This window comes from Syngnathus leptorhynchus, unplaced genomic scaffold (assembly GCF_054491065.1).
Source record: "Syngnathus leptorhynchus isolate UIUO unplaced genomic scaffold, UIUO_Slep HiC_scaffold_216, whole genome shotgun sequence".
Classification (NCBI taxonomy): domain Eukaryota; kingdom Metazoa; phylum Chordata; class Actinopteri; order Syngnathiformes; family Syngnathidae; genus Syngnathus; species Syngnathus leptorhynchus.
In genome coordinates, this window is record NW_028232183.1 from 62,501 (window position 1) to 86,095 (window position 23,595).

Genomic DNA, 23,595 nt, shown 5'->3' on the forward strand with positions numbered 1-23,595 from the left:
CGAACTGGGCGGTAACTCGGGTTAGTCGAGGGGACTTCGCGGTGGACAGGGGGGTGCGAATCCGGCCGGGCGGCCCTTCGATGGAGCCTGGTGCAGGGACATTCAATGGGATGAGCCGCGCTCGCCGCGGAACCTTCGAGCGCCGCTACTCAGCAAGTAAACGAGAGGGAGCTGCGCCCGGCCTCGTAAGACGCCTCTTCTCCGGTGCGAGCGCCCCGACGCCGCTGGCCGCCGCCGCCGCCTTGCCGCTATCCCGCCGCGCGTTTGGGGAGGGAGGGCGACCCGTAGGACGGCCCGCCGACTACACGACCGTTTGGCAGAGCGAGTGCAAGGTTAGGCGAGCTGGGCGGTAACTCGGGTTAGTCTGGGGAGACTCGCGGTGGACAGGGTGGCGCGAATCCGGCCGGGCGGCCCCATCGATTAAGCATTGGTAGGGAGCCGAGGATGAGCCGTGCGAAGTGGCCTCGGAGGCGGTCCGTGGGGGACGACGGGGGGGGACGGGCGTCGGCCCTCCGGCCCGAGCAGAGAACGTTCGGTCACCCAAGCGGGAATCTGCGCCCCGGCCCGAGTCGGACTCGGTCGGTGCGGCCCGCTGAGGCCCTCAACTATTCCCGTACGCGGGGGTCGGGAGCTGCGGCGCTGCGCCGGCGACTTACCCGCGCGAGGCACGCACTGCGTGCGGCCAGGATGCGGAGTTGGATCGGCGCTGGTTGGGAACCCTCGGGGAACGAAGGCGGACGGCGGCCAGCCGGCGCCGACGAACCCGTCGGGGAGGGGGCTGGTGGCAGGCGCGATCGGCACTATTGCTGACTGCCGGGAGGGAAGCTGCGCCCCGGCCGAGTCAGACTCAGCCGTTGCGGCCCCCCCGAGCCCGCAGCGCGTAGCGCGGAAGCCATACGCCCCCCCGATGCGGAGCGACAGACGCCCCCGCGACCGCGGTTGGTCGGGAAGGCTTTTCGGATAGAGGTCGGACGGTGTGTGTGTGGACGGCTTCCCGTGGTGCCGCCGCTATCAAGCCGGAGGGTTTGAGAAACGACATTCGCGGAAGGACCGGCGCGGCCGGCGGACGCTCGCACGCGCGGCGCCCGACACTCAGCCGCTCGCTCGGCCTCCGTGGATCGTGGCTAGGTGGGATGGATGCCAAACCGGGTCGTCTCGGTCTCGCCGCAGTACGGTCGCGCCGGGGCCTGCGGGGCGGCGCGGGGAGCGCACGCTCACGCGGCGGCCGGGGCGCTAGAGTGCGACCCGCAGTGGGTAGGAACCGTCCACCCGACGTCGGACGAGCCGAGGCCGATGGAGGCCCTACCAAGGCGGGTCATGAGTGCCAGTCGGTCAGTTGGGTGAGGGGGTACTCGGAGGCCCGCCGGGAGCAGACGGGCGACCGGGGATGGGGGGCGTACGCGGGCGGGCGCCGGGAGAAGACGGCCCGTCCGGGGTCGAATCTCGGCCTGTGTTTTCGGAGCCGGCCGGGCATCACGCTCCCTCCTTGGATGGACAACATTCGTAGTTGACACTTTGTGTCATTTTATCCGAGCGGGCGGGCGCCTCGAGAGGCGGACCGTCCGGGGCGACTCTCGGCCTGTGTTTTCGGAGCCGGCCGGGCCTCACGCTCCCTCCTTGGATGGACAACATTCGTAGTTGACACTTTGTGTCATTTTATCCGAGCAGACGGGCGCCGCGAGGCGGACCGTCCGGGGCGACTCTCGGCCTGTGTTTTCGGAGCCGGCCGGGCATCACGCTCCCTCCTTGGATGGACAACATTCGTAGTTGACACTTTGTGTCATTTTATCCGAGCAGACGGGCGCCGCGAGGCGACCGTCCGGGGCGACTCTCGGCCTGTGTTTAAGGAGCCGGCCGGGCATCACGCTCCTTCCTTGGATGGACAACATTCGTAGTTGACACTTTGTGTCATTTTATCCGAGCGGGCGGGCGCCGCGAGGCGGACCGTCCGGGGCGACTCTCGGCCTGTGTTTAAGGAGCCGGCCGGGCATCACGCTCCTTCCTTGGATGGACAACATTCGCAGTTGACACTTTGTGTCATTTTATCCGAGCAGACGGGCGCCGCGAGGCGGACCGTCCGGGGCGACTCTCGGCCTGTGTTTTCGGAGCCGGCCGGGCATCACGCTCCCTCCTTGGATGGACAACATTCGTAGTTGACACTTTGTGTCATTTTATCCGAGCAGACGGGCGCCGCGAGGCGACCGTCCGGGGCGACTCTCGGCCTGTGTTTAAGGAGCCGGCCGGGCATCACGCTCCTTCCTTGGATGGACAACATTCGTAGTTGACACTTTGTGTCATTTTATCCGAGCGGGCGGGCGCCGCGAGGCGGACCGTCCGGGGCGACTCTCGGCCTGTGTTTAAGGAGCCGGCCGGGCATCACGCTCCTTCCTTGGATGGACAACATTCGCAGTTGACACTTTGTGTCATTTTATCCGAGCAGACGGGCGCCGCGAGGCGGACCGTCCGGGGCGACTCTCGGCCTGTGTTTTCGGAGCCGGCCGGGCATCACGCTCCCTCCTTGGATGGACAACATTCGTAGTTGACACTTTGTGTCATTTTATCCGAGCAGACGGGCGCCGCGAGGCGGACCGTCCGGGGCGACTCTCGGCCTGTGTTTAAGGAGCCGGCCGGGCATCACGCTCCTTCCTTGGATGGACAACATTCGCAGTTGACACTTTGTGTCATTTTGTTCGGCCTGTGTTTAAGGAGGCGGCCGTCCTCCACTCGGTCCGTGTTTAAGGAGCGACACTCGCGCTCCGGTTCGGCCTGTATTTAGGGAGGCGGCCGTCCTCCGCTTGGTCTGTGTTAAGGGCGACACTCTGTCCATGTTTGAGGAGCCTGGCCCTGACGCTCCTCTCCGGCCTGTGTTTAAGGAGGCGGCCGTCCTCCCCTTGGTCCGTGTTAAGGGCGACACTCGGTCCATGTTTGAGGAGCCTGGCCCTGACGCTCCTCTCCGGCCTGTGTTTAAGGAGGCGGCCGTCCTCCCCTTGGTCTGTGTTAAGGGCGACACTCGGTCCATGTTTGAGGAGCCTGGCCCTGACGCTCCTCTCCGGCCTGTGTTTAAGGAGGCGGCCGTCCTCCCCTTGGTCTGTGTTAAGGGCGACACTCGGTCCATGTTTGAGGAGCCTGGCCCTGACGCTCCTCTCCGGCCTGTGTTTAAGGAGGCGGCCGTCCTCCCCTTGGTCTGTGTTAAGGGCGACACTCGGTCCGTGTTTAAGGAGCGGCCCTCGCGCTCCGGTTCGGCCTGTATTTAGGGAGGCGGCCGTCCTCCGCTTGGTCTGTGTTAAGGGCGACACTCGGTCCGTGTTTAAGGAGCCGGCCCTGACGCTCCTCTTCGGCCTGTGTTTAAGGAGGCGGCCGTCCTCCACTTCCTTCCATGCACCACCACATTCGCAGTTGACACTTTGCCATTTTTTCAGAGAGGTGACACTTAGTCGTTTTTTCGAAAGTTGACACTTAGTCGTTTTTTCGAAAGTTGACACTTTGCCGTTTTTTCAGAGAGGCGACACTTAGTCGTTTTTTCGAAAGTTGACACTTAGCAGTTTTTTCGAAAGTTGACACTTAGCCGTTTTTTCGAAAGTTGACACTTAGCCGTTTTTTCGAAAGTTGACACTTAGTCACTTTTTCGCCACAGTGACACCTCCAGCGCGTGCCACGGCGCTTTTCAGGTCTTCTATCCGACCTTGTGCTGTCGAGGACGGCGTGTCCGACGCCGTGGGGAGACCAGCACCATCTCCTCCATACTCGTAAACGGGGTGCTTTGGAAAACGGGGGGAAAGTCGATGAGTACACTGACTACTGGGACCATTTCATTGTACTCTGGCGCACCTGAAGACCAAAAAAGGTACTGCACCTTAGCCCGGGTACCTCACCCCCTGGTACCTCGAGGAGAACTTAGAAAAATTTCGACAAATTTTTGGTGAGCTCCAGGGAGAGAGGCTGATTTTTCGCTTTTTGAGGCCGACCGCCGAACCGGCGCGGGGCGGACTCACAAGCCCCGCAGAGCCGTGGGCACTTAGTCGTTTTTTCAGAGAGGCGACACTTAGTCGTTTTTTCAGAGGCGACACTTAGTCGTTTTTTCGAAAGTTGACACTTAGCCGTTTTTTCGAAAGTCGACACTTAGCCGTTTTTTTGGAAAGTTGACACTTAGTCGTTTTTTCGAAAGTTGACACTTAGTCGTTTTTTCGCCACAATTGGCTCTGAGCTCCAGGGGGAGAGCCTGGTTTTGCCTTATTTCAGGCCGGCTGGGGAACCGGCGCGGGTCGGATGCACGAGCCCGGCAGAGCCGTGGGCACTTAGAAAATTTTCGCCGATTAAGCTGGGACCTCCAGGCGGAGACCGGCATTCCTCGTCCTCGGGGTTCGACCCAGGAACCGGCGCTGGGCAGACGCCGTAGCCACGCAGAGCCGTGGGCACTTAGAAAATATTCGCCAAGTTGGCTCTGAGCTCCAGGCGGAGAGGCTGGTTTTGCCTTATTTCAGGCCGGCTGGGGAACCGGCGCGGGTCGGATGCACGAGCCCGCAGAGCCGTGGGCACTTTGCCATTTTCTCAGAGTCGACACTTAGTCGTTTTTTCAGAGAGGCGACACTCTGTCGTTTTTTCGAAAGTTGACACTTTGCCGTTTTTTCAGAGAGGCGACACTTAGCCGTTTTTTCGAAAGTTGACACTTAGCCGTTTTTTCGAAAGTCGACACTTAGCCGTTTTTTCAGAGATGTGACACTTTGCCGTTTTTTCGAAAGTCGACACTTAGCCGTTTTTTCAGAGATGTGACACTTAGAAACTTTTTGCCAAGTTGGCTGTGAGCTCCAGGAGGAGACCGTTATTTTTCGTCATTCGAGGCCGACTGCGGAACCGGCGCTGGGCGGACGCCAAAGCTCGGCAGGGCCGTGGGCACTTAGAAACTTTTTGCCAAGTTGGCTGTGAGCTCCAGGAGGAGACCGTTATTTTTCGTCATTCGAGGCCGACTGCGGAACCGGCGCTGGGCGGACGCCAAAGCTCGGCAGGGCCGTGGGCACTTAGAAACTTTTTGCCAAGTTGGCTGTGAGCTCCAGGAGGAGACCGTTATTTTTCGTCATTCGAGGCCGACTGCGGAACCGGCGCTGAGCGGACGCCAAAGCTCGGCAGGGCCGTGGGCACTTAGAAACTTTTTGCCAAGTTGGCTGTGAGCTCCAGGAGGAGACCGTTATTTTTCGTCATTCGAGGCCGACTGCGGAACCGGCGCTGGGCGGACGCCAAAGCTCGGCAGGGCCGTGGGCACTTAGAAACTTTTTGCCAAGTTGGCTGTGAGCTCCAGGAGGAGACCGTTATTTTTCGTCATTCGAGGCCGACTGCGGAACCGGCGCTGGGCGGACGCCAAAGCTCGGCAGGGCCGTGGGCACTTAGAAACTTTTTGCCAAGTTGGCTGTGAGCTCCAGGAGGAGACCGTTATTTTTCGTCATTCGAGGCCGACTGCGGAACCGGCGCTGGGCGGACGCCAAAGCTCGGCAGGGCCGTGGGCACTTAGAAACTTTTTGCCAAGTTGGCTGTGAGCTCCAGGAGGAGACCGTTATTTTTCGTCATTCGAGGCCGACTGCGGAACCGGCGCTGGGCGGACGCCAAAGCTCGGCAGGGCCGTGGGCACTTAGAAACTTTTTGCCAAGTTGGCTGTGAGCTCCAGGAGGAGACCGTTATTTTTCGTCATTCGAGGCCGACTGCGGAACCGGCGCTGAGCGGACGCCAAAGCTCGGCAGGGCCGTGGGCACTTAGAAACTTTTTGCCAAGTTGGCTGTGAGCTCCAGGAGGAGACCGTTATTTTTCGTCATTCGAGGCCGACTGCGGAACCGGCGCTGGGCGGACGCCAAAGCTCGGCAGGGCCGTGGGCACTTAGAAACTTTTTGCCAAGTTGGCTGTGAGCTCCAGGAGGAGACCGTTATTTTTCGTCATTCTAGGCCGGCTGCAGAACCGGCGCGGGTCGGATGCACGAGCCCGCAGAGCCGTGGGCACTTTGCCACTTTTTCGCCACAATTGGCTGTGAGCTCCAGGAGGAGACCGTTATTTTTCGTCATTCTAGGCCGGTTGCAGAACCGGCGCGGCTCGGATGCACGAGCCCGCAGAGCCGTGGGCACTTAGAAAAATTTCAGAGAGGCGACACTTTGCCATTTTTTCAGAGAGGTGACACTTAGTCGTTTTTTCGAAAGTTGACACTTAGCCGTTTTTTCGAAAGTTGACACTTAGTCGTTTTTTCGAAAGTTGACACTTAGTCGTTTTTTCGCCAAAGTGCCCACCTCCAGCGCGTGCCACGGCGCTTTCCAGGTCTTCTATCCGACCTTGTGCTGTCGAGGACGGCGTGTCCGACGCCGTGGGGAGACCAGCACCATCTCCTCCATACTCGTAAACGAGGTGCTTTGGAAAACGGGGGGAAAGTCGATGAGTACACTGACTACTGGGACCATTTCATTGTACTCTGGCGCACCTGAAGACCAAAAAAGGTACTGCACCTTAGCCCGGGTACCTCACCCCCTGGTACCTCGAGGAGAACTTAGAAAAATTTCGACAAATTTTTGGTGAGCTCCAGGGAGAGAGGCTGATTTTTTGCTTTTTGAGGCCGACCGCCGAACCGGCGCGGGGCGGACTCACAAGCCCCGCAGAGCCGTGGGCACTTAGTCGTTTTTTCGAAAGTTGACACTTAGCCGTTTTTTCGAAAGTTGACACTTAGCCGTTTTTTCGAAAGTCGACACTTAGCCGTTTTTTCGAAAGTTGACACTTAGTCGTTTTTTCGCCGATTTTGCTGGGACCTCCAGGCGAGGACCGGCGTTTTTCGTCTTCCGGGTCCGACCCGGGAACCAGCGCCGAGCGGACACATTCGCTCGCTAGTGCCGTTGGCACTTAGAAAATTTTTCGTTTGTCATGAGCTCCGGGCGGAGAGCGGCGTTTTTCGTCTTCCGGGTTCGACCCGGGAACCAGCGCCGAGCGGACACATTCGCTCGCTAGTGCCGTTGGCACTTAGAAAATTTTTCGTTTGTCATGAGCTCCGGGCGGAGACCGGCGTTTTTCGTCTTCCGGGTTCGACCCGGGAACCAGCGCCGAGCGGACACATTCGCTCGCAAGTGCCGTTGGCACTTAGAAAATTTTTCGTTTGTCATGAGCTCCGGGCGGAGACCGGCGTTTTTCGTCTTCCGGGTTCGACCCGGTAACCAGCGCCGAGCGGACACATTCGCTCGCTAGTGCCGTTGGCACTTAGAAAATTTTTCGTTTGTCATGAGCTCCGGGCGGAGAGCGGCGTTTTTCGTCTTCCGGGTTCGACCCGGGAACCAGCGCCGAGCGGACACATTCGCTCGCTAGTGCCGTTGGCACTTAGAAAATTTTTCGTTTGTCATGAGCTCCGGGCGGAGACCGGCGTTTTTCGTCTTCCGGGTTCGACCCGGGAACCAGCGCCGAGCGGACACATTCGCTCGCAAGTGCCGTTGGCACTTAGAAAATTTTTCGTTTGTCATGAGCTCCGGGCGGAGACCGGCGTTTTTCGTCTTCCGGGTTCGACCCGGTAACCAGCGCCGAGCGGACACATTCGCTCGCTAGTGCCGTTGGCACTTAGAAAATTTTTCGTTTGTCATGAGCTCCGGGCGGAGAGCGGCGTTTTTCGTCTTCCGGGTTCGACCCGGGAACCAGCGCCGAGCGGACACATTCGCTCGCTAGTGCCGTTGGCACGGAGAGCGGCGTTTTTCGTCTTCCGGGTTCGACCCGGGAACCAGCGCCGAGCGGACACATTCGCTCGCTAGTGCCGTTGGCACTTAGAAAATTTTTCGTTTGTCATGAGCTCCGGGCGGAGACCGGCGTTTTTCGTCTTCCGGGTTCGACCCGGGAACCAGCGCCGAGCGGACACATTCGCTCGCAAGTGCCGTTGGCACTTAGAAAATTTTTCGTTTGTCATGAGCTCCGGGCGGAGACCGGCATTTTTCGTCATTCGAGGCCGACGGGGGAACCAGCCGGAGCGGACACGTTTGCTCGGAAGAGCCGTTGGCACTTAGAAAAAATTCCGTGTCTCGTGAGCTCCAGGGGGGACAGGCTGGTTTTATTCATCCGTAGCCGACATGGGAACCAGCGCGGAGCGGATTGGTGTTGCGCTGCCATATACCTCATCTCTCTCAGGAGTCCCCCCCTTATACGTGCCGATGGTGTTTTGGAAAACGGGGGGTAACTGGATGAGTACACTGACTAGGGGGACCAGTACACTAGCGAGTGGGACCAGTACACTGACTAGTGGGACCAACACACTATGAGCGCCTGGTACCTAAAATGGAAGTATAGAGGCCGAATTTCGGGCAAGATCACGCCGGGTTAGGCTTCCAGGACCTCGGCTAAGCAATTTTAACGGGTCGCCCGGTTCTTTTTTTTATCCAGCCCGGTTCTTTTTTTATCCAGCCCGGTTCTTTTTACACTTCCAGCTGAAGCTCGGGAGCGGCTTTTTGCACAAGAACACGCCGTGTTAGGCTTCCAGGACCTCGGCTAAGCAATTTTAACGGGTCGCCCGGTTCTTTTTTGATCCAGCCCGGTTCTTTTTTTTATCCAGCCCGGTTCTTTTTACACTTCCAGCTGGAGCTTGGGAGCGGCTTTTTGCACAAGATCACGCCGGGTTAGGCTTCCAGGACCTCGGCTAAGCAATTTTAACGGGTCGCCCGGTTCTTTTTTGATCCAGCCCGGTTCTTTTTTTTATCCAGCCTGGTTCTTTTTACACTTCCAGCTGGAGCTCGGGAGCGGCTATTTGCACAAGATCACGCCGTGTTAGGCTTCCAGGACCTCGGCTAAGCAATTTTAACGGGTCGCCCGGTTCTTTTTTGATCCAGCCCGGTTCTTTTTTTTATCCAGCCCGGTTCTTTTTACACTTCCAGCTGGAGCTCGGGAGCGGCTTTTTGCACAAGATCACGCCGGGTTAGGCTTCCAGGACCTCGGCTAAGCAATTTTAACGGGTCCCCCGGTTCTTTTTTGATCCAGCCCGGTTCTTTTTTTATCCAGCCCGGTTCTTTTTACACTTCCAGCTGGAGCTCGGGAGCGGCTTTTTGCACAAGATCACGCCGTGTTAGGCTTCCAGGACCTCGGCTAAGCAATTTTAACGGGTCGCCCGGTTCTTTTTTGATCCAGCCCGGTTCTTTTTTTTATCCAGCCCGGTTCTTTTTACACTTCCAGCTGGAGCTCGGGAGCGGCTTTTTGCACAAGATCACGCCGGGTTAGGCTTCCAGGACCTCGGCTAAGCAATTTTAACGGGTCGCCCGGTTCTTTTTTGATCCAGCCCGGTTCTTTTTTTATCCAGCCCGGTTCTTTTTACACTTCCAGCTGGAGCTCGGGAGCGGCTTTTTGCACAAGATCACGCCGGGTTAGGCTTCCAGGACCTCGGCTAAGCAATTTTAACGGGTCGCCCGGTTCTTTTTTGATCCAGCCCGGTTCTTTTTTTTATCCAGCCTGGTTCTTTTTACACTTCCAGCTGGAGCTCGGGAGCGGCTATTTGCACAAGATCACGCCGTGTTAGGCTTCCAGGACCTCGGCTAAGCAATTTTAACGGGTCGCCCGGTTCTTTTTTGATCCAGCCCGGTTCTTTTTTTTATCCAGCCCGGTTCTTTTTACACTTCCAGCTGGAGCTCGGGAGCGGCTTTTTGCACAAGATCACGCCGGGTTAGGCTTCCAGGACCTCGGCTAAGCAATTTTAACGGGTCCCCCGGTTCTTTTTTGATCCAGCCCGGTTCTTTTTTTATCCAGCCCGGTTCTTTTTACACTTCCAGCTGGAGCTCGGGAGCGGCTTTTTGCACAAGATCACGCCGTGTTAGGCTTCCAGGACCTCGGCTAAGCAATTTTAACGGGTCGCCCGGTTCTTTTTTGATCCAGCCCGGTTCTTTTTTTTATCCAGCCCGGTTCTTTTTACACTTCCAGCTGGAGCTCGGGAGCGGCTTTTTGCACAAGATCACGCCGGGTTAGGCTTCCAGGACCTCGGCTAAGCAATTTTAACGGGTCGCCCGGTTCTTTTTTGATCCAGCCCGGTTCTTTTTTTATCCAGCCCGGTTCTTTTTACACTTCCAGCTGGAGCTCGGGAGCGGCTTTTTGCACAAGATCACGCCGGGTTAGGCTTCCAGGACCTCGGCTAAGCAATTTTAACGGGTCGCCCGGTTCTTTTTTTTTATCCAGCCCGGTTCTTTTTTGATCCAGCCCGGTTCTTTTTACACTTCCAGCTGGAGCTCGGGAGCGGCTTTTTGCACAAGATCACGCCGTGTTAGGCTTCCAGGACCTCGGCTAAGCAATTTTAACGGGTCGCCCGGTTCTTTTTTTTATCCAGCCCGGTTCTTTTTTTATCCAGCCCGGTTCTTTTTACACTTCCAGCTGGAGCTCGGGAGCGGCTTTTTGCACAAGATCACGCCGGGTTAGGCTTCCAGGACCTCGGCTAAGCAATTTTAACGGGCCGCCCGGTTCTTTTTTTTATCCAGCCCGGTTCTTTTTTGATCCAGCCCGGTTCTTTTTACACTTCCAGCTGGAGCTCGGGAGCGGCTTTTTGCACAAGATCACGCCGTGTTAGGCTTCCAGGACCTCGGCTAAGCAATTTTAACGGGTCGCCCGGTTCTTTTTTTTATCCAGCCCGGTTCTTTTTTTATCCAGCCCGGTTCTTTTTACACTTCCAGCTGGAGCTCGGGAGCGGCTTTTTGCACAAGATCACGCCGGGTTAGGCTTCCAGGACCTCGGCTAAGCAATTTTAACGGGCCGCCCGGTTCTTTTTTTTATCCAGCCCGGTTCTTTTTTGATCCAGCCCGGTTCTTTTTACACTTCCAGCTGGAGCTCGGGAGCGGCTTTTTGCACAAGATCACGCCGTGTTAGGCTTCCAGGACCTCGGCTAAGCAATTTTAACGGGCCGCCCGGTTCTTTTTTGATCCAGCCCGGTTCTTTTTTTATCCAGCCCGGTTCTTTTTACACTTCCAGCTGGAGCTCGGGAGCGGCTTTTTGCACAAGATCACGCCGTGTTAGGCTTCCAGGACCTCGGCTAAGCAATTTTAACGGGTCGCCCGGTTCTTTTTTGATCCAGCCCGGTTCTTTTTTTTATCCAGCCTGGTTCTTTTTACACTTCCAGCTGGAGCTCGGGAGCGGCTTTTTGCACAAGAACACGCCGTGTTAGGCTTCCAGGACCTCGGCTAAGCAATTTTAACGGGTCGCCCGGTTCTTTTTTGATCCAGCCCGGTTCTTTTTTTATCCAGCCCGGTTCTTTTTACACTTCCAGCTGGAGCTCGGGAGCGGCTTTTTGCACAAGATCACGCCGGGTTAGGCTTCCAGGACCTCGGCTAAGCAATTTTAACGGGTCGCCCGGTTCTTTTTTTTTATCCAGCCCGGTTCTTTTTTTTATCCAGCCCGGTTCTTTTCACACTTCCAGCTGGAGCTCGGCAGCGGCTATTTGCACAAGATCACGCCGGGTTAGGCTTCCAGGACCTCGGCTAAGCAATTTTAACGGGTCGCCCGGTTCTTTTTTGATCCAGCCCGGTTCTTTTTCCACTTCCAGCTGGAGCTCAGCAGCGGCTTTTTGCACAAGATCACGCCGGGTTAGGCTTCCAGGACCTCGGCTAAGCACTTCTAACGGGTCGCCCGGTTCTTTTTTTGAACCAGCCCGGTTCTTTTTACACTTCCAGCTGGAGCTCAGCAGCGGCTTTTTGCACAAGATCACGCCGGGTTAGGGTTCCAGGACCTCGGCTAAGCAATTTTAACGGGCCGCCCGGTTCTTTTTTTGATCCAGCCCGGTTCTTTTTACACTTCCAGCTGGAGCTCAGCAGCGGCTTTTTGCACAAGATCACGCCGGGTTAGGCTTCCAGGACCTCGGCTAAGCACTTCTAACGGGCCCTGGTCCACCCCTGCCAGCGCATTTCAAAACTTGGCATTAATTTCGACCTAAGAGACGAAGTCTGATTTTTTTCTACCACTTGGGCGGCCTTTTTGCACCCAGAACACCCGCACCGGCACCATAAATTCGAAGGGTGCCGAGTGCGTCGGCGCAGATTCTGCGACGGAGTGACACTTCCCTCTTGTGGACATTCGGCGGTAGGTGAAATGCGCACTCGGTCTTCTCTTTTCTTTTCCTTCCAGTGAAACTTTGGCAACATTCTGCGAGCTGCTGGCTTCCAGAACCTCGGCCAAGCAGGTGGAGGATTTTTTTCCACTTCCAGCTGGAGGTGAGGAGGGACTTTTTGGGCAAGATCACGCCGACTTAGCAAGCAAGGTGGAAGTGCCAGCATGCAGTGGCTGGAAGTGTGGATGTGGAGCTCCAGCACCCTCCCTGCCTATGGAAGTGTGGAGCTCCAGCACCCTCCCTGCCTATGGAAGTGTGGAGCTCCAGCACCCTCCCTGCCTATGGAAGTGTGGAGCTCCAGCACCCTCCCTGCCTATGGAAGTGTGGAGCTCCAGCACCCTCCCTGCCTATGGAAGTGTGGAGCTCCAGCACCCTCCCTGCCTATGGAAGTGTGGAGCTCCAGCACCCTCCCTGCCTATGGAAGTGTGGAGCTCCAGCACCCTCCCTGCCTATGGAAGTGTGGAGCTCCAGCACCCTCCCTGCCTATGGAAGTGTGGAGCTCCAGCACCCTCCCTGCCTATGGAAGTGTGGAGCTCCAGCACCCTCCCTGCCTATGGAAGTGTGGAGCTCCAGCACCCTCCCTGCCTATGGAAGTGTGGAGCTCCAGCACCCTCCCTGCCTATGGAAGTGTGGAGCTCCAGCACCCTCCCTGCCTATGGAAGTGTGGAGCTCCAGCACCCTCCCTGCCTATGGAAGTGTGGAGCTCCAGCACCCTCCCTGCCTATGGAAGTGTGGAGCTCCAGCACCCTCCCTGCCTATGGAAGTGTGGAGCTCCAGCACCCTCCCTGCCTATGGAAGTGTGGAGCTCCAGCACCCTCCCTGCCTATGGAAGTGTGGAGCTCCAGCACCCTCCCTGCCTATGGAAGTGTGGAGCTCCAGCACCCTCCCTGCCTATGGAAGTGTGGAGCTCCAGCACCCTCCCTGCCTATGGAAGTGTGGAGCTCCAGCACCCTCCCTGCCTATGGAAGTGTGGAGCTCCAGCACCCTCCCTGCCTATGGAAGTGTGGAGCTCCAGCACCCTCCCTGCCTACGGAAGTGTGGAGCTCCAGCACCCTCCCTGCCTACGGAAGTGTGGAGCTCCAGCACCCTCCCTGCCTACGGAAGTGTGGAGCTCCAGCACCCTCCCTGCCTATGGAAGTGTGGAGCTCCAGCACCCTCCCTGCCTATGGAAGTGTGGAGCTCCAGCACCCTCCCTGCCTATGGAAGTGTGGAGCTCCAGCACCCTCCCTGCCTATGGAAGTGTGGAGCTCCAGCACCCTCCCTGCCTATGGAAGTGTGGAGCTCCAGCACCCTCCCTGCCTATGGAAGTGTGGAGCTCCAGCACCCTCCCTGCCTATGGAAGTGTGGAGCTCCAGCACCCTCCCTGCCTATGGAAGTGTGGAGCTCCAGCACCCTCCCTGCCTATGGAAGTGTGGAGCTCCAGCACCCTCCCTGCCTATGGAAGTGTGGAGCTCCAGCACCCTCCCTGCCTACGGAAGTGTGGAGCTCCAGCACCCTCCCTGCCTACGGAAGTGTGGAGCTCCAGCACCCTCCCTGCCTACGGAAGTGTGGAGCTCCAGCACCCTCCCTGCCTATGGAAGTGTGGAGCTCCAGCACCCTCCCTGCCTATGGAAGTGTGGAGCTCCAGCACCCTCCCTGCCTATGGAAGTGTGGAGCTCCAGCACCCTCCCTGCCTATGGAAGTGTGGAGCTCCAGCACCCTCCCTGCCTATGGAAGTGTGGAGCTCCAGCACCCTCCCTGCCTATGGAAGTGTGGAGCTCCAGCACCCTCCCTGCCTATGGAAGTGTGGAGCTCCAGCACCCTCCCTGCCTATGGAAGAGCCACCTCCGCGGGCATGCTGCTCAACCACGCCGGCCCAGAGTTCCAGCCGCTCGGCTACACTCTCTCACAAGCCCCGCCTGGAGCTCCCCAGCCCGCCCCTGGTACCTCAACTACCGAGGCCAGCCGCTCGACCAGGCCGGCCCAGAGTTCCAGCCGCTCGGCTTCACTCTCTCACAAGCCCCGCCTGGAGCTCCCCAGCCCGCCCCTGGTACCTCAACTACCGAGGCCAGCCGCTCGACCACGCCGGCGCAGAGTTCCAGCCGCTCGGATAAGCTCTGCCACTCTCCCGCTAAGCAGCCACCGGTAACGGGGAAATGTCGCCGCCTTGTGGACACGCCCTTGTAAATGAATGGGCTTTCGCACTTAGTGCAATTTTCGCCAGCTCCGTGGCTGCAAGTATGGAGCTATGGAGCCACCAGCCAGGCTGGAGCTCTGGAGCTATGGAAGTATGGAGCTATGGATCTATGGAAGTATGGAGTTATGGAGCTCTGGAGCTATGGAGCTATGGAGCTATGGAGCTATGGAAGTCTGGAGCTATGGAAGTATGGAGCTATGGAGCTATGGAAGTATGGAGCTCTGGAGCTATGGAGCTATGGAGCCACCAGCCAGCACCCTCCGTGGCTCAACCACGCCGGCCCAGAGTTCCAGCCGCTCGGCTTCACTCTCTCACAAGCCCCGCCTGGAGCTCCCCAGCCCGCCCCTGGTACCTCAACTACCGAGGCCAGCCGCTCGACCAGGCCGGCCGAGAGTTCCAGCCGCTCGGCTTCACTCTCTCACAAGACCCGCCTGGAGCTCCCTGCCCCACCCCTGGTACCTCAACTACCGAGGCCAGCCGCTCGACCACGCCGGCGCAGAGTTCCAGCCGCTCGGATAAGCTCTGTCACTCACCCGCCGCGCAGCCACCGGTAACGGGGAAATGTCGCCGCCTGGCGGACACGCCGTTGTAAATGAATGGGCTTTCGCACTTAGTGCAATTTTCGCCAACTCTCTGACTGGAGCTATGGAAGTATGGAGCTATGGAGCCACCAGCCACCCAGGCTGGAGCTATGGAGCCATGGAGCTCTGGTGCTATGGAGCTCTGGAGGTATGGAGCTATGGAGCTATGGAGCTATGGAGCTATGGAGCCCTGGAGCTCTGGAGGTATGGAGCTATGGTGCTATGGAGCTCTGAAGCCATGGAGCTCTGGTGCTATGGAGCTCTGGAGCTCTGGAGGTATGGAGCTCTGGAGGTATGGAGCTATGGAGCCCTGGAGCCCTGGAGCTATGGAGCCCTGGAGCTATGGAGCCCTGGAGCCCTGGAGCTATGGAGCCCTGGAGCTATGGAGCTATGGAGCCCTGGAGCTATGGAGCTATGGAGCTCTGGTGCTATGGAGCTATGGAGCTCTGGTGCTATGGAGCTATGGAGCTCTGGTGCTATGGAGCTATGGAGCTCTGGTGCTATGGAGCTATGGAGCTCTGGTGCTATGGAGCTATGGAGCTCTGGTGCTATGGAGCTATGGAGCTCTGGTGCTATGGAGCTCTGGTGCTATGGAGCTATGGAGCTATGGAGCTCTGGTGCTATGGAGCTATGGAGCTCTGGTGCTATGGAGCTATGGAGCTCTGGTGCTATGGAGCTATGGAGCTCTGGTGCTATGGAGCTATGGAGCTCTGGTGCTATGGAGCTATGGAGCTCTGGTGCTATGGAGCTATGGAGCTATGGAGCTCTGGAAGTATGGAGCTCTGGTGCTATGGAGCTATGGAGCTCTGGTGCTATGGAGCTATGGAGCTCTGGTGCTATGGAGCTATGGAGCTCTGGTGCTATGGAGCTCTGGAGCTCTGGTGCTATGGAGCTATGGAGCTATGGAGCCACCAGCCAGCACCCTCCGTGGCTGGATCAATGGAAGTGTTTTAGGTACCAGGCAGCCAAAGGGCCGAGGCCTCACGCTCGACCACGCCGGCGCAGAGTTCCAGCCGCTCGGATAAGCTCTGTCACTCACCCGCCGCGCAGCCACCGGTAACGGGGAAATGTCGCCGCCTGGCGGACACGCCGTTGTAAATGAATGGGCTTTCGCACTTAGTGCAATTTTCGCCAACTCTCTGACTGGAGCTATGGAAGTATGGAGCTATGGAGCCACCAGCCACCCAGGCTGGAGCTATGGAGCTCTGGAGGTATGGAGCTATAGAGCCCTGGAGCTATGGAGCTATGGAGCCCTGGAGCTATGGAGCCCTGGAGCTATGGAGCTATGGAGCTCTGGTGCTATGGAGCTATGGAGCTCTGGTGCTATGGAGCTATGGAGCTCTGGTGCTATGGAGCTATGGAGCTCTGGTGCTATGGAGCTATGGAGCTCTGGTGCTATGGAGCTATGGAGCTATGGAGCCACCAGCCAGCACCCTCCGTGGCTGGATCAATGGAAGTGTTTTAGGTACCAGGCAGCCAAAGGGCCGGGGCCTCACGCTCGACCACGCCGGCGCAGAGTTCCAGCCGCTCGGATAAGCTCTGTCACTCACCCGCCGCGCAGCCACCGGTAACGGGGAAATGTCGCCGCCTGGCGGACACGCCCTTGTAAATGAATGGGCTTTCGCACTTAGTGCAATTTTCGCCAACTCTCTGACTGGAGCTATGGAAGTATGGAGCTATGGAGCCACCAGCCACCCAGGCTGGAGCTATGGAGCTCTGGAGGTATGGAGCTCTGGTGCTATGGAAGTATGGAGCTATGGAGCTATGGAAGTATGGCGCTATGGAGCTATGGAGCTCTGGAAGTATGGAGCTATGGAGCTATGGAGCTCTGGAGGTATGGAGCTATGGAGCCCTGGAGCCCTGGAGCTATGGAGCCCTGGAGCTATGGAGCTATGGAGCCCTGGAGCTATGGAGCTATGGAGCCCTGGAGCTATGGAGCTATGGAGCCCTGGTGCTATGGAGCTATGGAGCTCTGGTGCTATGGAGCTATGGAGCTCTGGTGCTATGGAGCTATGGAGCTCTGGTGCTATGGAGCTATGGAGCTATGGAGCCCTGGAGCTATGGAGCTATGGAGCCCTGGTGCTATGGAGCTATGGAGCTCTGGTGCTATGGAGCTATGGAGCCCTGGTGCTATGGAGCTATGGAGCTCTGGTGCTATGGAGCTATGGAGCTCTGGTGCTATGGAGCTATGGAGCTCTGGTGCTATGGAGCTATGGAGCTCTGGTGCTATGGAGCTATGGAGCTCTGGTGCTATGGAGCTATGGAGCTCTGGTGCTATGGAGCTATGGAGCTATGGAGCTCTGGAAGTATGGAGCTCTGGTGCTATGGAGCTATGGAGCTCTGGTGCTATGGAGCTATGGAGCTCTGGTGCTATGGAGCTATGGAGCTCTGGTGCTATGGAGCTATGGAGCTCTGGTGCTATGGAGCTATGGAGCTATGGAGCCACCAGCCAGCACCCTCCGTGGCTGGATCAATGGAAGTGTTTTAGGTACCAGGCAGCCAAAGGGCCGAGGCCTCACGCTCGACCACGCCGGCGCAGAGTTCCAGCCGCTCGGATAAGCTCTGTCACTCACCCGCCGCGCAGCCACCGGTAACGGGGAAATGTCGCCGCCTTGTGGACACGCCGTTGTAAATGAATGGGCTTTCGCACTTAGTGCAATTTTAGCCAACTCTCTGACTGGAGCTATGGAAGTATGGAGCTATGGAGCCACCAGCCACCCAGGCTGGAGCTATGGAGCTCTGGAGCTATGGAGCTCTGGTGCTATGGAAGTATGGAGCTATGGAGCTATGGAAGTATGGCGCTATGGAGCTATGGAGCTCTGGAAGTATGGAGCTATGGAGCTCTGGAGGTATGGAGCTATGGAGCCCTGGAGCCCTGGAGCTATGGAGCCCTGGAGCCCTGGAGCTATGGAGCCCTGGAGCTATGGAGCTATGGAGCCCTGGAGCTATGGAGCCCTGGAGCTATGGAGCTATGGAGCTCTGGTGCTATGGAGCTATGGAGCTCTGGTGCTATGGAGCTATGGAGCTCTGGTGCTATGGAGCTATGGAGCTCTGGTGCTATGGAGCTATGGAGCTCTGGTGCTATGGAGCTATGGAGCTCTGGTGCTATGGAGCTATGGAGCTCTGGTGCTATGGAGCTATGGAGCTCTGGTGCTATGGAGCTATGGAGCTCTGGTGCTATGGAGCTCTGGAGCTCTGGAGGTATGGAGCTATGGAGGTATGGAGCCACCAGCCAGCACCCTCCGTGGCTGGATCAATGGAAGTGTTTAGGTACCAGGCGGCCAAAGTGCCGAGGCCTCACGCTCGACCACGCCGGCGCAGAGTTCCAGCCGCTCGGATGAGCTCTGTCACTCTCCCGCCGCGCAGCCACCGGTAACGGGGAAATGTCGCCGCCTTGTGGACACGCCGTTGTAAATGAATGGGCTTTCGCACTTAGTGCAATTTTCGCCAACTCTCTGACTTAGAGCTATGGAAGTATGGAGCTATGGAGCCACCAGCCACCCAGGCTGGAGCTATGGAGCTCTGGAGCTATGGAGCTCTGGTGCTATGGAGCTATGGAGCTCTGGTGCTATGGAGCTCTGGAGCTCTGGTGCTATGGAGCTCTGGAGCTCTGGTGCTATGGAGCTATGGAGCTCTGGTGCTATGGAGCTATGGAGCTCTGGTGCTATGGAGCTATGGAGCTCTGGTGCTGTGGAGCTCTGGAGCTCTGGTGCTATGGAGCTATGGAGCTATGGAGCCACCAGCCAGCACCCTCCGTGGCTGGATCAATGGAAGTGTTTTAGGTACCAGGCAGCCAAAGGGCCGGGGCCTCACGCTCGACCACGCCGGCGCAGAGTTCCAGCCGCTCGGATAAGCTCTGTCACTCACCCGCCGCGCAGCCACCGGTAACGGGGAAATGTCGCCGCCTTGTGGACACGCCGTTGTAAATGAATGGGCTTTCGCACTTAGTGCAATTTTAGCACACTCTCTGACTGGAGCTATGGAAGTATGGAGCTATGGAGCCACCAGCCACCCAGGCTGGAGCTATGGAGCTATGGAGCTCTGGTGCTATGGAGCTATGGAGCTCTGGTGCTATGGAGCTATGGAGCTCTGGTGCTATGGAGCTATGGAGCTCTGGTGCTATGGAGCTATGGAGCTCTGGTGCTATGGAGCTATGGAGCTCTGGTGCTATGGAGCTATGGAGCTCTGGTGCTATGGAGCTATGGAGCTCTGGTGCTATGGAGCTATGGAGCTCTGGTGCTATGGAGCTATGGAGCTCTGGTGCTATGGAGCTATGGAGCTCTGGTGCTATGGAGCTATGGAGCTATGGAGCTCTGGTGCTATGGAGCTATGGAGCTCTGGTGCTATGGAGCTATGGAGGTCTGGTGCTATGGAGCTATGGAGCTCTGGTGCTATGGAGCTCTGGTGCTATGGAGCTATGGAGCTCTGGTGCTATGGAGCTCTGGAGCTCTGGAGGTATGGAGCTATGGAGCTATGGAGCCACCAGCCAGCACCCTCCGTGGCTGGATCAATGGAAGTGTTTTAGGTACCAGGCAGCCAAAGGGCCGAGGCCTCACGCTCGACCACGCCGGCGCAGAGTTCCAGCCGCTCGGATAAGCTCTGTCACTCACCCGCCGCGCAGCCACCGGTAACGGGGAAATGTCGCCGCCTGGCGGACACGCCGTTGTAAATGAATGGGCTTTCGCACTTAGTGCAATTTTCGCCAACTCTCTGACTGGAGCTATGGAAGTATGGAGCTATGGAGCCACCAGCCACCCAGGCTGGAGCTATGGAGCTCTGGAGGTATGGAGCTATGGAGCCCTGGAGCTATGGAGCTATGGAGCCCTGGAGCTATGGAGCCCTGGAGCTATGGAGCTATGGAGCTCTGGTGCTATGGAGCTATGGAGCTCTGGTGCTATGGAGCTATGGAGCTCTGGTGCTATGGAGCTATGGAGCTCTGGTGCTATGGAGCTATGGAGCTCTGGTGCTATGGAGCTATGGAGCTCTGGTGCTATGGAGCTATGGAGCTCTGGTGCTATGGAGCTCTGGTGCTATGGAGCTATGGAGCTATGGAGCTCTGGTGCTATGGAGCTATGGAGCTCTGGTGCTATGGAGCTATGGAGCTCTGGTGCTATGGAGCTATGGAGCTCTGGTGCTATGGAGCTCTGGTGCTATGGAGCTATGGAGCTCTGGTGCTATGGAGCTCTGGAGCTCTGGAGCTCTGGAGGTATGGAGCTATGGAGCCACCAGCCAGCACCCTCCGTGGCTGGATCAATGGAAGTGTTTTAGGTACCAGGCAGCCAAAGGGCCGAGGCCTCACGCTCGACCACGCCGGCGCAGAGTTCCAGCCGCTCGGATAAGCTCTGTCACTCACCCGCCGCGCAGCCACCGGTAACGGGGAAATGTCGCCGCCTGGCGGACACGCCGTTGTAAATGAATGGGCTTTCGCACTTAGTGCAATTTTCGCCAACTCTCTGACTGGAGCTATGGAAGTATGGAGCTATGGAGCCACCAGCCACCCAGGCTGGAGCTATGGAGCTCTGGAGGTATGGAGCTATAGAGCCCTGGAGCTATGGAGCTATGGAGCCCTGGAGCTATGGAGCCCTGGAGCTATGGAGCTATGGAGCTCTGGTGCTATGGAGCTATGGAGCTCTGGTGCTATGGAGCTATGGAGCTCTGGTGCTATGGAGCTATGGAGCTCTGGTGCTATGGAGCTATGGAGCTCTGGTGCTATGGAGCTATGGAGCTATGGAGCCACCAGCCAGCACCCTCCGTGGCTGGATCAATGGAAGTGTTTTAGGTACCAGGCAGCCAAAGGGCCGGGGCCTCACGCTCGACCACGCCGGCGCAGAGTTCCAGCCGCTCGGATAAGCTCTGTCACTCACCCGCCGCGCAGCCACCGGTAACGGGGAAATGTCGCCGCCTGGCGGACACGCCCTTGTAAATGAATGGGCTTTCGCACTTAGTGCAATTTTCGCCAACTCTCTGACTGGAGCTATGGAAGTATGGAGCTATGGAGCCACCAGCCACCCAGGCTGGAGCTATGGAGCTCTGGAGGTATGGAGCTCTGGTGCTATGGAAGTATGGAGCTATGGAGCTATGGAAGTATGGCGCTATGGAGCTATGGAGCTCTGGAAGTATGGAGCTATGGAGCTATGGAGCTCTGGAGGTATGGAGCTATGGAGCCCTGGAGCCCTGGAGCTATGGAGCCCTGGAGCTATGGAGCTATGGAGCCCTGGAGCTATGGAGCTATGGAGCCCTGGAGCTATGGAGCTATGGAGCCCTGGTGCTATGGAGCTATGGAGCTCTGGTGCTATGGAGCTATGGAGCTCTGGTGCTATGGAGCTATGGAGCTCTGGTGCTATGGAGCTATGGAGCTATGGAGCCCTGGAGCTATGGAGCTATGGAGCCCTGGTGCTATGGAGCTATGGAGCTCTGGTGCTATGGAGCTATGGAGCCCTGGTGCTATGGAGCTATGGAGCTCTGGTGCTATGGAGCTATGGAGCTCTGGTGCTATGGAGCTATGGAGCTCTGGTGCTATGGAGCTATGGAGCTCTGGTGCTATGGAGCTATGGAGCTCTGGTGCTATGGAGCTATGGAGCTCTGGTGCTATGGAGCTATGGAGCTATGGAGCTCTGGAAGTATGGAGCTCTGGTGCTATGGAGCTATGGAGCTCTGGTGCTATGGAGCTATGGAGCTCTGGTGCTATGGAGCTATGGAGCTCTGGTGCTATGGAGCTATGGAGCTCTGGTGCTATGGAGCTATGGAGCTATGGAGCCACCAGCCAGCACCCTCCGTGGCTGGATCAATGGAAGTGTTTTAGGTACCAGGCAGCCAAAGGGCCGAGGCCTCACGCTCGACCACGCCGGCGCAGAGTTCCAGCCGCTCGGATAAGCTCTGTCACTCACCCGCCGCGCAGCCACCGGTAACGGGGAAATGTCGCCGCCTTGTGGACACGCCGTTGTAAATGAATGGGCTTTCGCACTTAGTGCAATTTTAGCCAACTCTCTGACTGGAGCTATGGAAGTATGGAGCTATGGAGCCACCAGCCACCCAGGCTGGAGCTATGGAGCTCTGGAGCTATGGAGCTCTGGTGCTATGGAAGTATGGAGCTATGGAGCTATGGAAGTATGGCGCTATGGAGCTATGGAGCTCTGGAAGTATGGAGCTATGGAGCTCTGGAGGTATGGAGCTATGGAGCCCTGGAGCCCTGGAGCTATGGAGCCCTGGAGCCCTGGAGCTATGGAGCCCTGGAGCTATGGAGCTATGGAGCCCTGGAGCTATGGAGCCCTGGAGCTATGGAGCTATGGAGCTCTGGTGCTATGGAGCTATGGAGCTCTGGTGCTATGGAGCTATGGAGCTCTGGTGCTATGGAGCTATGGAGCTCTGGTGCTATGGAGCTATGGAGCTCTGGTGCTATGGAGCTATGGAGCTCTGGTGCTATGGAGCTATGGAGCTCTGGTGCTATGGAGCTATGGAGCTCTGGTGCTATGGAGCTATGGAGCTCTGGTGCTATGGAGCTCTGGAGCTCTGGAGGTATGGAGCTATGGAGGTATGGAGCCACCAGCCAGCACCCTCCGTGGCTGGATCAATGGAAGTGTTTAGGTACCAGGCGGCCAAAGTGCCGAGGCCTCACGCTCGACCACGCCGGCGCAGAGTTCCAGCCGCTCGGATGAGCTCTGTCACTCTCCCGCCGCGCAGCCACCGGTAACGGGGAAATGTCGCCGCCTTGTGGACACGCCGTTGTAAATGAATGGGCTTTCGCACTTAGTGCAATTTTCGCCAACTCTCTGACTTAGAGCTATGGAAGTATGGAGCTATGGAGCCACCAGCCACCCAGGCTGGAGCTATGGAGCTCTGGAGCTATGGAGCTCTGGTGCTATGGAGCTATGGAGCTCTGGTGCTATGGAGCTCTGGAGCTCTGGTGCTATGGAGCTCTGGAGCTCTGGTGCTATGGAGCTATGGAGCTCTGGTGCTATGGAGCTATGGAGCTCTGGTGCTATGGAGCTATGGAGCTCTGGTGCTGTGGAGCTCTGGAGCTCTGGTGCTATGGAGCTATGGAGCTATGGAGCCACCAGCCAGCACCCTCCGTGGCTGGATCAATGGAAGTGTTTTAGGTACCAGGCAGCCAAAGGGCCGGGGCCTCACGCTCGACCACGCCGGCGCAGAGTTCCAGCCGCTCGGATAAGCTCTGTCACTCACCCGCCGCGCAGCCACCGGTAACGGGGAAATGTCGCCGCCTTGTGGACACGCCGTTGTAAATGAATGGGCTTTCGCACTTAGTGCAATTTTAGCACACTCTCTGACTGGAGCTATGGAAGTATGGAGCTATGGAGCCACCAGCCACCCAGGCTGGAGCTATGGAGCTATGGAGCTCTGGTGCTATGGAGCTATGGAGCTCTGGTGCTATGGAGCTATGGAGCTCTGGTGCTATGGAGCTATGGAGCTCTGGTGCTATGGAGCTATGGAGCTCTGGTGCTATGGAGCTATGGAGCTCTGGTGCTATGGAGCTATGGAGCTCTGGTGCTATGGAGCTATGGAGCTCTGGTGCTATGGAGCTATGGAGCTCTGGTGCTATGGAGCTATGGAGCTCTGGTGCTATGGAGCTATGGAGCTCTGGTGCTATGGAGCTATGGAGCTATGGAGCTCTGGTGCTATGGAGCTATGGAGCTCTGGTGCTATGGAGCTATGGAGGTCTGGTGCTATGGAGCTATGGAGCTCTGGTGCTATGGAGCTCTGGTGCTATGGAGCTATGGAGCTCTGGTGCTATGGAGCTCTGGAGCTCTGGAGGTATG